Source organism: Falco biarmicus, chromosome 12 (genome assembly GCF_023638135.1).
Source record: "Falco biarmicus isolate bFalBia1 chromosome 12, bFalBia1.pri, whole genome shotgun sequence".
Classification (NCBI taxonomy): Eukaryota; Metazoa; Chordata; class Aves; order Falconiformes; family Falconidae; genus Falco; species Falco biarmicus.
In genome coordinates, this window is record NC_079299.1 from 8,377,898 (window position 1) to 8,391,241 (window position 13,344).

Consider the following 13,344-nt stretch of genomic DNA (forward strand, 5'->3'; position numbering starts at 1 on the left):
TGTTACAAAGCTTATGTTTCTTCAGTGAAATTACTTTTTTCTGGAAATCCCAAACTCACCTTGTATAAGCATTTTCACCTCTAATTTCAAAAAGATTAATGGAAGGAAGGAAATGTGTTGGATTATATCTCTACCATTCACTTTGGTAGCTGATACTGACTGTAGTTCAAGTAAATGCCTGTGATACTGAGTTTGGTGTTCTGACAAGTGAAATAGCTGGGCTTGATTTCTCTTTTTTTTTTTTTTTTTTTTTTCTTTTTTGGTCTGTGGCTGAGTAAGAACTTCCAGATAGTTCAGATCTGTGCTTGATATGACCTTTCTAGCAAATATGTATAACCCTTAAACTTGGTAAACATTTAGATCTGAATCTAGTTAGACTCATTTCTAGCTGAAATTGTATGCTGCAAAAGAAGAGTTAAACTTTTCTATAGATGATCAAGTTCAGCATCAGATGATCCACCTACCTATAAATTTCAAGTAATCTAATGCTGCTGAATTTTCCTTATTTTCAGGCCAACACCATAGGCATTAATATTATTTTATCCCAACCTATGAAATTCTTCCTTGGCATCTGAAACCCTTCCAGTTTTGCTTGAAAGCAGTAGCGAACTCAGCAGAGCTTTGGATGAACGACTTATTTTGGCACGTCCCAGAACTTACTCATCTAATAAAAGCCTGACCACCCTACAACTGAACCCAATATAGGCTGTGGCAATGACACCACAGGGTGTTTCACTTTTTGTGATTACTCTTCTCAGTAGCGCAAAGGTCTTTTGGGCCAGGACTGGTTTTCTGTTGACCATGGCCAGCAGAGAGTAAACGTATTTCCAATAAATGACTTGATCTCTGAGTGTTGTTAAGTTTGGATATCATAGTAGCAAACACGCATTAATGTTTCTCCATTCAGGTCTCCATTCTGCAGACTCCCTTAGATGCTTGCCCTTGTAGGCAATATGGGCACCATGGTTACGTGGGTTTCATCAGGAATAGTATGATGAACATCTTGCCGTGTCTGGGGAAGTATTTAGTTAACATGTAAGTGAACAAAAATTCCCTCTGTCTCTGCCCACCTCCTCTGAACATTTGACAAAACATAGACTGACAGATTCCTGAGCAATCCTCCAAGACAATGGGTACCCCAACATTTTCCCAAAACTTCCCCTGTTCTTCCTTCTGTGACAGGTCCTAAGCTGTAGAGCTAACAGACTGCTTCCACCTAATACAAATATGACAAGTGCAGGATAAACTCAATGGAAATCCACGTGAAAAAATTCAGTGACAGAAATGTGCAAACATAGATTGAAAAAGTGTCTGTCTCTAGATTTTTCAGTGCTATTTATACAGTGTTTTGGGGGCCCTCAGAATTGAGGGATTTGGGCAAATTACTTGGTGTGGAAAGTGTTTAATGACTAAACATAAAATGCATCAGAAGCACTATTGGGTCTGAAAAGGTTAGGTCTGGATAACTTTAGTCATCCCTTTTATACAGAAGTTGGACTGAATATTTTGCAAGATCAGGTTTTGCCATGTTATTTCTATTATTCCCCTCCCTTCAATCTGTATATTGCAGTAACTTTTCTTTCTTGTACCGTTTCAGATTTTTTTTTTTTAAACCAACCTTTCTGGAAACTCATAGTTTGATTTATGCAAAGTTACGGTTGAAGTGTGATATGGATATGAATCAGGCAATGCAGCTCTATAAGCTACCGAATGTTTTATGATGTTGTACTCAGAAACTGTACTTTTGCAGAGAGTGGTGGACGAAAAGCACCTCAGCAAATCCGAGGGAATCCTAGGAGTTTTGCAGGGAGCATGAGTGACTTTCCCACATCTTAAGCAGCTGGCTCTTCCCTCCTATCAGCCTCCCATTAACCATTCCAGCAGCAATGGTCTTGCTGGCCTCTGATGCACTGACAAGATTGTATAACTTAAGAGCATAGGGAAACCCACAGTAGTTGCTGCAATTTTTTCTTCCAGCTTAACTAATGGCTTTTGAAGTTGGAAATCTGTGCCCTGAGTGTGATGGATTTTGTTTGGAAATTGATCCCAGTGGATAATTCATTTAAAAGCGTTCCTAGAGACCAGACATGTCCAGGGAAACCTACTTAAAGCAAGGCTCATCTCAACATACAGAGCCAGTGCAGAGATGAGAGAAAGGATCCTTACATGTTAAAAAGACTCATGTATATTTAGTGTGTGCACAGTCATGCTGAACGATTCTCAAAGCCGCCTCCTTCCTTTTTTTTTTTTTTTTTTTTAACTTCATACATCATTCTTTGAGCTGTCTTTGTATGCTCTCTTTCCCATGGCACTTGGCCAAGAAAGAGGACACAGGGCTACCCTATAATGGGAATCCAAGAGGAAAAGGTCAGTCACTCTCAGCCCACAAAAGAGGACTTATCAATCAGTTGTCAGACCAGGAGGCCAGGGCATCTGATGTTAAAGAAGTCTGAAACAGGTCATCATCAACACCTCGCAGCTCTTCTGTAGTAAGTGTGTGGAGGATGTGGGAGGGAACCGAGCTAGCTCTTTCTTCAGGTCTGAGAGAAAGTATCATTGTTGAAAAACCTTTTGATAAACTGTCTTGCAGTTCCAGTAAAAACAGTACATGAGGACAACTGTCTGCAGGGTTAGGCATCTTGGATCAGCAAAGGGAGGGGACGCGTGGGGATGGTGGAGAGTAGGGAATGCAGTTAAAGGGTTTTAGAAGAACAATTCTCAGTCTCCTCTGTGCTCCTAATTGTTCAAATAGCTGCTCTTCTGGTGGAAGATTTTTTCCATGTTTGTGTTCACAATCTTGCCACCAATCACACAAACCAAAAATTGTCTGGGAATGTATGTACAGAGCAGCAGTTGCAGCCAGCAATTCTCAAAAGGTATTGGCGCACCAAAGCTAGTATGTAGAACTTTAATGCAAGCTGGGTAACTCAAATCGAAGATGCAAACAATAATGTGAATAATTAACTCTGGGGAGGTTCACATCTGTATCTGAAATGTTCCAGCTGCCCTCTCCATGTGTACAAAAGACTGAACCATAGTGCTGGTTCCAAGCAGACATAATCTGGGAAAATTCAAGGCAACATGTAATCTTCCCTACTGGCAGACTTCTCCTGAAAGAGAACAAAGAAAACTGCAGATGTGAACTCCAGGAGCATTATGGACGTTCGTGGTTTTAATATGGATGCTATGTGTACAGTTCTTTTTAAAGAAAACAGAGAGCAGAGAGAAATGTTAAACTTAAGTCAGAGGGAGACTTTAAATCCATTTAGGTAGGTACCATGGTACAGATTGCTCTATTAAGGGCAGTTGGCCCTGAATCTATTTATATATATTTATTTATATATGTAGAGGAGAGGTTTGCTGCCTGGAGTCAGGCCTTGCGTGACTTCATCCATGATGCCATTTCCTGGGTTCATTAGGGATCATTTTAGTCTTGCAACACCTAATATTAAATTGAGTTTAGGCAGCAAGTACAAAGCTAAGGCTAGCGTAGATTCTGGTCTCATTTTGTTAAAGTATCTGTTAATGGCCTAAGGAGAAGGGTTTGGGTTAATCCAGAGATGGACTCAAGATGCTGCCAGTCTTGAATCTGGACACACATTTAAAAGCTCCAGCGTGGGGTGGGTGGAGGGTTACTTGGACCATTATAAATATTTCAAGATGATGAATAAACAAAGGATAGATATTTTGATTTCATTCCACTTCTGTTATCAGCTGCCAATTCTTTACAGTCCCCGCCCTAACTCTTCAGGCTAAAGCCAGACTGCAGAACTGTTGTAAACCTCCTCCTGACACTCTCAGCTATGACAATTGTTAGACTGAATCAGTTTGCCACGTCTCCTTTGGCTACAGCTGAAAGTGTTCATGAGTCACTGCTCATCTAGGTAACATCTCTAATGTACTCCTGAAGTGAACAATAGGTTTGATTGCCTCTTGTAGCTGATAGGCATCGTCCTGCGCAGGAACATTGGTGATGGAGAGGGAAATCCGCTTGAGGACCATGTTGTGCTGACCTGTGGTGGACTGAGGTGTGCTTCTTACTTATCTCCAGTGCTGCTTTGGGATGAACAACCATGGCTGTCTTCTCACAGAAGACCTTGTTTAATGTTTCTTTCTAGTAGTGTCACTGCCTAAGCCACTAGGGAAACCATGGGCAGTGTTTCTTGCTAATAAACCATTCAGGTGCTCTCCTGGAGAGAAGACATGCTGACAAAGTTGCTTTTTTTTTTTTTTTTTTTTTAAAAGGGGGGGGGAAGAAAAAAAGAAAAAAGAAATGAAAGGAAGGAGTGGGAAATACAAGAAGTTTTCATGAGTGTTTTGGGTTTCTGGACTGTACCTTCAAGCATGTCTCTGAGTTGATTTGCAAGCAGAGAGAAGCCTGTGCTCTGAAGCAGCCAGATGTGAACCAGCTGTAAACTGAGAGCGCTGCGGCTGTGTTGGGGAAGTGTTGAACCTGCAGTAGTCTAAACCTGGCTTTCAGCAGGAGTTGTGCTCACTGCTGGGCTAACCATGACGGTATGATTTCATGTGTGGAGCTGGCAGGCCTGGAGAGCACGAGCAGAGCCACTGTACTTCAGTCCCCAAAACACGATGCAGATATGCCCTTGTGCTGGTAAGAAATGCTGGAATCTTTCCCCCGCTGGCAGTGCTGGGTTTACTGCCCAGAGCAATCCTTTAATGCAAATGGACATATCCTACTCTGTTACATCCATGGGTGTCCAGGACATGTATGATGACCATCCATGAGTGAAAGGTAGCATTACGTTCAAAATTTTGTTCTGCAGAAAGAAAACATACCTTGTATACAACATCAAGTATTATTTGTGTAACTGAATTGCTATCAGTATAATTAATGAATAATTATTAGTCCAGATCTAAATAATAGAGAAAAGAAAAATAGAGTACACTTCTAGAATATATCTCAATAATGATGCAGTTAAAATTGCTATATGCACACCCCCTTGTACCTGCGCTTTCTCTGCTGTTATGCACGCCCCTCGGCTGCCCTCAGGATCCTGAAGTCACTGGTTTCAGTCTGGAAGTGGAGTTAGTATATCTTCAGTGTCCTAAGTCCTACACATGGAAGGCTATGATGATGGTGTTGAAGGCTTTTTCCTCTTAGTCTGTGGTAGATTTATATCTATATATTGTACATCTACAGTTTTAGATTTTTTTTTCTAACGTGTTTTAACGCTTGGCTTTTTTTTTTCATTAGTCTGCACCTCCACATTACACCCAAATTTGCTGTTTGGAGTGTCTTGCATCTATTAGACGCTTTTTTTTTTTGTTCACTTTATTCCCCCTAGTACCAGTTTTACACATTTCCCAAGTCTGCAGTTCTTTGACTGGTGAGATGTTTACATCCCCTGGTCTCTAGTGCTGTCTTGTGCCTGCTCTCCAATCGTCCCATGCCTCACACTCATCTACGCTTTGACCTGCATCCTCACTTTCAAGTGTTCTGCTGCCATACCTTGCCTTTATTCACCTAAACTGTACTGTTATTCTAGACATTTCATTCTATTCATTCTTTGCTACAGAAGAGCTACTGGTGACAATTACCTCTTATAAAAATGGTGGTTGTATGACATCATTAAACAAAGATAAGCAAAATAAAACAGATACAGCAATTGCCACCAAGTCATTAAAAAAATTACTTTTACAAGGGAATAAAGCTGCAAGAAGGCTCTAGGCAGGCTGAGACAGGTCCAGACAAGGCTTGCAGCATTAGTATGAAACTTGTGGTCTGTTGCTAGATATAGCAATACTGTATTTACTGAGTTTTAATGAGGAGGAGTGTGAGGTCATTGGTGGTAGTTAACCGCACCTTGCATGCTCTTTGCCCATCTTTGTTGGAGCAGGAGCTTCAGCTACCTGACAGTTGGCTCTTCTGCTTTCTTCTGAAGGATCCCTGCATTTCCAGGGGACCTCCAGCCCTCCATAACCTCATGGGTTAGGAGGCATGAGGTGGTGCTGCTCACTGTTGTGGCTCAGAGGAATATAAGAATTCAGGTTTTCCGGCTCCAAAACATTCACTTCTTGTGAATGGTAACGAATCAACTGATATTTGCTGTTAGTAGCAAAAGGTTTTTGACAGACTCCTCGTTGTGTATGTTAAGGGACATTTTTCAGAGGCACACATGTAATTGGCATAAAGCACTGGAGGACTGTGTCTAGGTTGTGTCCAGATCTATAAATGTGCAGGAATCAGGTTTTCCATCTTACATTTTACTTCGTTACGTAGGAAAGCAGCAGGATCTGTGTGTGTTGGTTTCTTTTTTTTTTTTTTTCTCCCCACCCAGATGTTATGAGAGGATACTTAATCAGTCTGCACAATCCCTAGGAAATATCCCGCTTGCACGAGGAAAGGACAATGCGTGACAGCCTCTGCACATTCCAGTTGGGTGGGCAGTGCTTTTGTCTGTTCTTTCATTTCTTTCTCAGGTGTGTGGCTATCTTTCATATCCAGCACAGTTCCGTTTCTCGGCTCAGTCAGGCACTCAACCATTTTGCCTAATTATATCTGATGTTTTACTCATAGCATTATGCTCTTCTTCAGAGGAAATGAAAAACAGATTGTCTCCTTGGCAGCAAAGAGTAACGAATGTGCTGCATAGAATAGCTGTTAGATGAAAAAGGGCCACAATCGGCCTCCATGCCAACCAGCGCTAAAGACACTGACAGAGAGGAGGCTGCTCTTAAAGCTGCCCCCTTGACATATAAAATTGCTCTGAAGTAAAGCTAAGGTTACTTTCCTGAGATGGAATTGTGGATATTTGACTAGGCAGAGGGTATTGAAAAATTTCCAGTAGGTTCTTAAAAATTATTTCAGTGACATTTCATTAAAATAGATAATAAAATGCCATGCTTCGGTAAGACTGAAAGACATTTCCTTATCTGGATATGTGTTTGTATTTTGGCTTTTTTTTTTTTGAGGCAAATTTTATTTATTAATTGGATATGTTGCAATTAAAAATAATGAATCTCTCTCTGAAAGCAAATATATATATGAAAAAAGCAAAATCAAATTAGATGCTTCACTTTTCGAAGCAGGGTATTTTAGTGGACCTGATTTTTTTTTTTCTTATTGTAAGTTTTGCCTCACAGGAAAATTGGGGTATTTGTCTGTTTTTAATGCTTGGTACAATTCCCTCTACCCTACTGAACTGAGACTCGAATTTGGCTAGTTTTGTGATTGTAATGGTGTCTATGCTATCTATGTGTTACCGTTTCATAAGGTATTTCAGATTCCTCTTATCCATATTACCAAGAAGCATTTTATTAAGTGTGAATTAAAGTAGGTGAATGTTCATGACTTTTTATAGAGGAGGCACAATCCAACACTTGATTTACTTCCTTTAACATTTGCAGTTACTATTAGATCAGAGTCACAAAGATGGAAGAATGAGCAGAAAAGCTGTCACAAAAAGTACTTAGCTTCGTGTAATTCCATCCCATTCTATTCCATCCTATAATGACTGTCAGGCTGTCTTCCAGGAATGGTGGCTGAGTGCCTCTGGGGACTTCCAGTGCTTTTTCCTGAGGAGATTCAAACAAGGGGAAGCCAGAAGTCCTTCACTGGTGCCCAGTGTAGACAATTCTGCTCTATAAATCCTTTGGTGGACTGAATTTGACAACATTGTGATGTGCGTTAGGCAACCTTTCTTTCTGGCATCGCTGCTGTTCTTCTTCCACTGTTACCTATTCAGTGAGAAATGTGAAACTCATGGTGGTTGCATGTTCTGTTGGTTATGCTGGTGAAACAGAGAGTTTTCATATGACTTGACATACAGTTCTGCTTCTGCTCGCAGTGCACTCTGTTTGATACCTTCATAGCATATGTTGGGAACTGCGTTTCACATTTCAAGGAATCTGCAGTGATAGCTTGGATTGGGCAAGCCCAAGCAGAAAAGCCTGTAGAATTAGGCTCATCACACCAGGAGAGGTGGTGGTGGAGGTCTCTATTCCATCCCATTCCAAATGATTTCTCATTAACTTGATGAAAGGGAGCAGAAAATAATTATTTTTCTTATTGTGCTAGTAAGTTGCCCAAATATTTTGTTAAACCGAGTTTATGAGTCTGAATGTCATCACCGCAACCATGCTGAGTTTCAAGAATATGTAGTTCATGGTTGTTTATTCTGGGATTTATTTTTTTTGTTTTGTTTTGCTTCTTTGTGTTAAGCATCTTAACTAATTTTACCTGCTATGCCAGCTCAGTACTAGAGACAGGATTGTTTATATCTATCTGGTTTCTTAACCAAAAATGTCTGCTTTTTTTTGGTATTGACTACTAAACCATTTTATTACTGCATCTGTGCAGATAAACTTTCTTCTGCTTTTTCACTGCGGATCTGACATAGCACTATCTTGCACCTTAACTTTTGCTTACCCAGACAAATCCTAGCCTTCCATCATTACATTAGAGCACTGTGCAAGTGAGATGCTCATAAACTTTGCCTATCCTTCCTTTACTAGCTAGAAAGCTTCATCAAATATATCTTGTTCCTGTTATCAGTCAGAGAGCTCAGTCTCCAGCTAGATCATGAATTTCAGCTTTGAATTGCCACTACTCCTCTTTGTTATTAGAAATATGTCAGAGAAATGCGTTTTTGTTTGTATGTGCAAAAAATTGCTGGGTTTTTGGCTGGAAATGGAAAGTAGAAATCAGAATAAAAAACATTACCTCGCAGATTCTCAAAGTCCTGCATCGGGCTCCTTTTGGTTGGGGCACGCTGCTGCAGTGGCTGGGTTATCTCTGAACCAGGCTCCTCTGACCTGCGATACCTCATCAAGACAAGTGCTGATGGGAGTGCCCTGTGACTGCTCACCTTGCCTCTGAAAGCTGAACACCAAGGTCCATCATGGCAAAGTAAAATCTGGCTTAAACTGTCCTGGAGGAGGATGGACAGCTATGACTACATGGCCATTAAAGGGACTGGGACAGTAACTCGAAATCAGGACATTTTTTATACCTAATGCTTTTATTGAAAAGTTATCATCTATGGATTTCTTTTTTTTTTTTTTTTGTTTCGTTTTGCTTTGTTTTTTTTTCCTGGCTTTGCTTCTGATGTTACCGCTTTGGTAACCTAGTAGTTTGCCCTTGCAGAGTAAGGGGTTTATATTCCCATCTTTTCATATCTGCTGGGTTTTCTAGGTGAGTTGCTGAGTTATGCAAAGAGACCTGAGACTGTGGCAATACTTGTAGACCCTGTCCCTCTCCAGCTTCTCTGCTCCCTGTCCAGCTTCTGAGTAGCAGCACCAAGTCCACCACTGCGAAGGCAGGCAGTGTCTCAGCACCAGAAGGATATGGCAGTGCAGGGACCTGCTGGGAGAGAGCTAGGTTTGGCCACCACTCTATCACATGGCAAAGGTAAGGAGAGGAGAGTAGTCTCTCATAATGCTGGAGATAGTAGCTATGTTGTGGAAAGAAAAGAAATATTGATTAGATCTGGAGATTTTACAGTGTAGGGATTATGTCCTGTAAACAATGCTTTGTTGTCCTCCACAAAGTTTGCTCTAACATGAGCTTAGGATGGCTGGTGACACTTTCCAACTTGTAAACAAAGCATATGGAATGGAAAGAAAATGAAGATAACACTGAAGTTTATCTTAATCTGAAGTTAACCACAAATGAAAGAGTTGCATGACATACCAAAGATTTGGTGTGCTTGTAATTGCTAACCTTGTTTTAAAGAGCAGCAGGGACTTATTCTTAATAGCTGCTTCAGTTTTCCTTTTTGTGTATTATTTTCTGAAGTTATGTTTTTATGCAGTGAATCCATCTCAGAGAACAAAAGCCTTTTAAAAAGTTTTTTTTTCATTGTCCCATACAGCCTCTGCCTTTCTACCTTCATGTTCAAATCATGTTGACATATCCACACAGCTGAAGTTGGCATTTTGACACACGTATGCATCATTTTCATCTGCTTCCTGGGGCTGACTCCAATGCCTGAGGTTTCTTTTAACACTCTGAAAAGCCTCTGGCTTTGTGCACGGCTGCATTCCTAAACAGTATACCAACTCTGAGGTTCAGGCAATGTTTACTTTGAGAAAGAACTTTTTAATATCAAAAGGAAAACAGTCCTCCTACATTCCATGTAGGTAGATGCTATTTGCCATTAAAAAAATAATAAAGTAATAATAATGATAGATGAAATTACTGGTTCGGAGGAATAGTCCTAATTACAGTTGAATCATGGCTGTGGGCTGACAAACAGGTAAGCACAACTTGTTTTGCAGAGTCAGGCATGTGATTAAGAATATGTCTTCTTGCTCTGCCCTTCATGAAAACAGGAGTGACTGGTGTTGAGGACGTATTTCATTTTTATTGGAGACCTACTTAATATTTTCAGCCTTGGGGAGACTGGCTATAATGGGACAAATCGTTATCTAGTTTAAGTCCAGACCTCTATAGTGATGATCTAACTGTTGACTTATCAGCAAAGGATGTGGACCGGTGTAGAGTAATTTTTAATTAACAGTTCCTCTACAATTCCTCTACAGACCAATACATCTGAAAGATATGTTGTTGATGGCTCTCCAAGGCTGAGCTGACTTCAAGCTGTAAGGGAAGTGACCGTTCCACTCTTGCCACTCCATCTAACTAGGTGCTTGGGCTCATCCTTTGCTTTGGCAACAGTGATCATGCAGCAAGTTAATCTGGCTAAAAAAGTTCACTTTTTTTTTGGTAAAGTTCCCATTCTGCCAGATCAGCTGATCGGTCTGTGTGATTGCAGGGCCACACTGTTGCTGGAATTTGCATGGGTAAGGCAACAAGAATGCACATGGGGTAAAGTCAAGGCACCTCACAGATTGGTATAATTTATCTGTGAAAATGCTTTGCTAGATAAACAGTTGCAGACTGGGACCTTGCTCTTGCTGAAATGAGCAATAAAACTCCCATGTGGTAGGACTGGGCTCTTGCTGGATAAATCTGATGATGCTACAGAAGAAACATCTTTGCTGTCTGTGAGAAATGCATGTATCGTAGAGGTGAGGAGAACAAGAAACAGACATAATCCTTTTATTGTGCAGTTATGGTTCCCAATGCTGAGGGATTAAATCAATTATGGATAATATATGTTCTGGAAATTGAAGCATGTGGCATATGGAGCATGTGGAACACCTTCATGAGGTGGGCAGCAAGGAGCCAGGAGGGAATGGGGGAAAATGTCTTTTTGTATTTGTTGAATTCTGATCTTCAAAACCAAGAACAACGGTCGCTGGAAGAATGGTGCCATTAAGGATGATTTTAAGTTCAGGGGTTAATGTGTTATTTTCCCTAAACTTAGAAATGTGCTTTTATTTGTAAAGATTGCTTTCATGGACTATTAACTGACCATTTTGGGAACCAAGAAGAAATCTTTCCAAAGCCATATGAGGATATGTTAGTTTTACCCAGGGTGAATGTGATACAGGCACTCTTCCCTGCAAGAATGACCCTACTTATTTGTCTCCTGCTCGGCAGTTTGTTTTTGCAATAATCCAAATAGATTCAAAGGGAAGGAGGGCTGATCCATTTGTTTTCTTCCCACACAAGATGCATTTCAAGTGTTTTGCACTTTCGCAAATGTTGTGCAATCAATCTCATTCAAGGACGTGCAGTCCACAGTATTTAGTCCTGACAACTGTGCCGACGTGAAGAAAGAAGGTGCAGCTTTGTTGTTCTGAATCACTTCATAAAGACCAGCCAATCCAAACAGATTTTATTTGGGTGTAAGGCTTTTTTTGGTGTTATTGCCAAGACGGCTTCATGCTCAATTAAAACCAAAACATGCTGAAGCCCTAAACCTTTTAGCAATTCCAGATCTGCTAATGATGTCAGATTGGGCAGTTCCCCACCGAGGAGACATCATTTATTACAGAGGCTGACATCAGTGAGAGACGATGGTTGGCTGTCAAAGCTCTTTACTGGAACATGGGAGAACTAAACTCAGTTTTCACCTTCCCCATGCAACCTTTGTGTGACCTTGATGAAACCACTCCGCTCTCGGGCTTGACATCATGGCACTTAGGGAGTTTATGACATACTCATACGCCGGATGGTACCTTCTGAAGAATGGTTAAAGTGCTACGCAGGAAGCTTGTAATCGTTGGTAATGTGCTTTTGCAATTTTAGAAGGTAGTTTAATTCTGGGTTATATGTTTGGGTAACGTTTCACCAGCTGTAACGTATTGAAATGTATCAAGTTCCACACAACACAGTAAATGTGCAAGACCACCGGGATCAAGCAGATGGATGCCTCTTTCTCGGAGCCTTCCATTTCTTCTCTAGCACTAGTTTTCCTTCACTTAAGCAATTTGAACAGAAAACAGCAGGAGTGTGTCTTTGTGCCAAATTGTCGTTTTGACTGCTGTTTAAGAAAGGTCTCTGATCATCATTAATTACATCTTTTCAGGTGCTGCAAATGATAAAATTGGGGAAATGAAGTTGATGACAACAAAAGTCAGGAAGAAGAACAGTCTATACCTTTTTCTGAACTCATTAAGTCACCCTAGAGAGTGTGGCTCCTACCAAATTTCACGATTTTGAGGTACCTGTAGTCTCAGTGCGTGTCAACCCCCACAGGCATGCTTGTGTTCCACAACTGCTTTTGATAACCAAGTGAATTTTTTCCTTAAAAATAGTAAAGCCTTCTGCCAAATGGCTGTCTGAACAATTAAATTTGAGTTGAAAAATGGAAGGAAAAAATATTCTGTTGGGTCAACCTGAAATTAAAGACTTGTGGCTTTGTTGGTTGGTGAGATCAGTTCTCATCCATCATATTTTTGTAACTAATTATTTTTCCATTCAAAATAAAATGCGTCAAGAAACATATTGTTTCGGTGAAAATAAATGTAGGTAAATTTGGTCTCAAAATGTTGCTTCAGTATGGAAAATGGATTAATTCAATTTTTGTCTTTTCCAAAATTATTACTTTTTTGGCTGTTCTCATGACAGTAAGGAAAACTCAGAAATTTCAGGAGACAGCCTCTTGTGAAATTATAGTCTAACTTCCCAAGAAGGAGAGAAAGAGAGGAAACACATGATAACAGCAGGGAAGGTGCACTTTCTCAAAATTTGCTGGCATCATAGACTGGGTGAATATCTGTATTCATGTTCAGCAGTAACTTTTTTACAGAGGTGGTCCCACCAAAACTGGTCAGAACAGTATTTTATGTAAGAATGTGAGCTGCTGAAGGGTAGGAAGGGAAATATATAAGTTTGCCTTTTGCTTAATGACAGAGCTCAGATTTAGTTGGAGTGCCCTGCATATTTTTGTGTTGGTGTGGTGGATCTCCCCCCCAACCACCTCAAACTGTTAAGTAGATTTTTACCCTTTTGAGAAGCTTCTCCTAGATTTC

General features: G+C 40.5%; 1 long non-coding RNA gene across 1 annotated transcript in view; it reads left to right on the plus strand.

Annotated features, from left to right (window-relative positions):
- Positions 1-12,952, plus strand: part of LOC130157817 (uncharacterized) — a 42,439-nt gene extending 29,487 nt beyond the window's left edge. The window contains exon 3 of the long non-coding RNA XR_008825053.1: positions 12,399-12,952. This is a non-coding gene — a long non-coding RNA (uncharacterized LOC130157817). The remainder of the gene's footprint in view (positions 1-12,398) is intronic.
- The last annotated feature ends 392 nt before the right edge of the window (positions 12,953-13,344 follow it).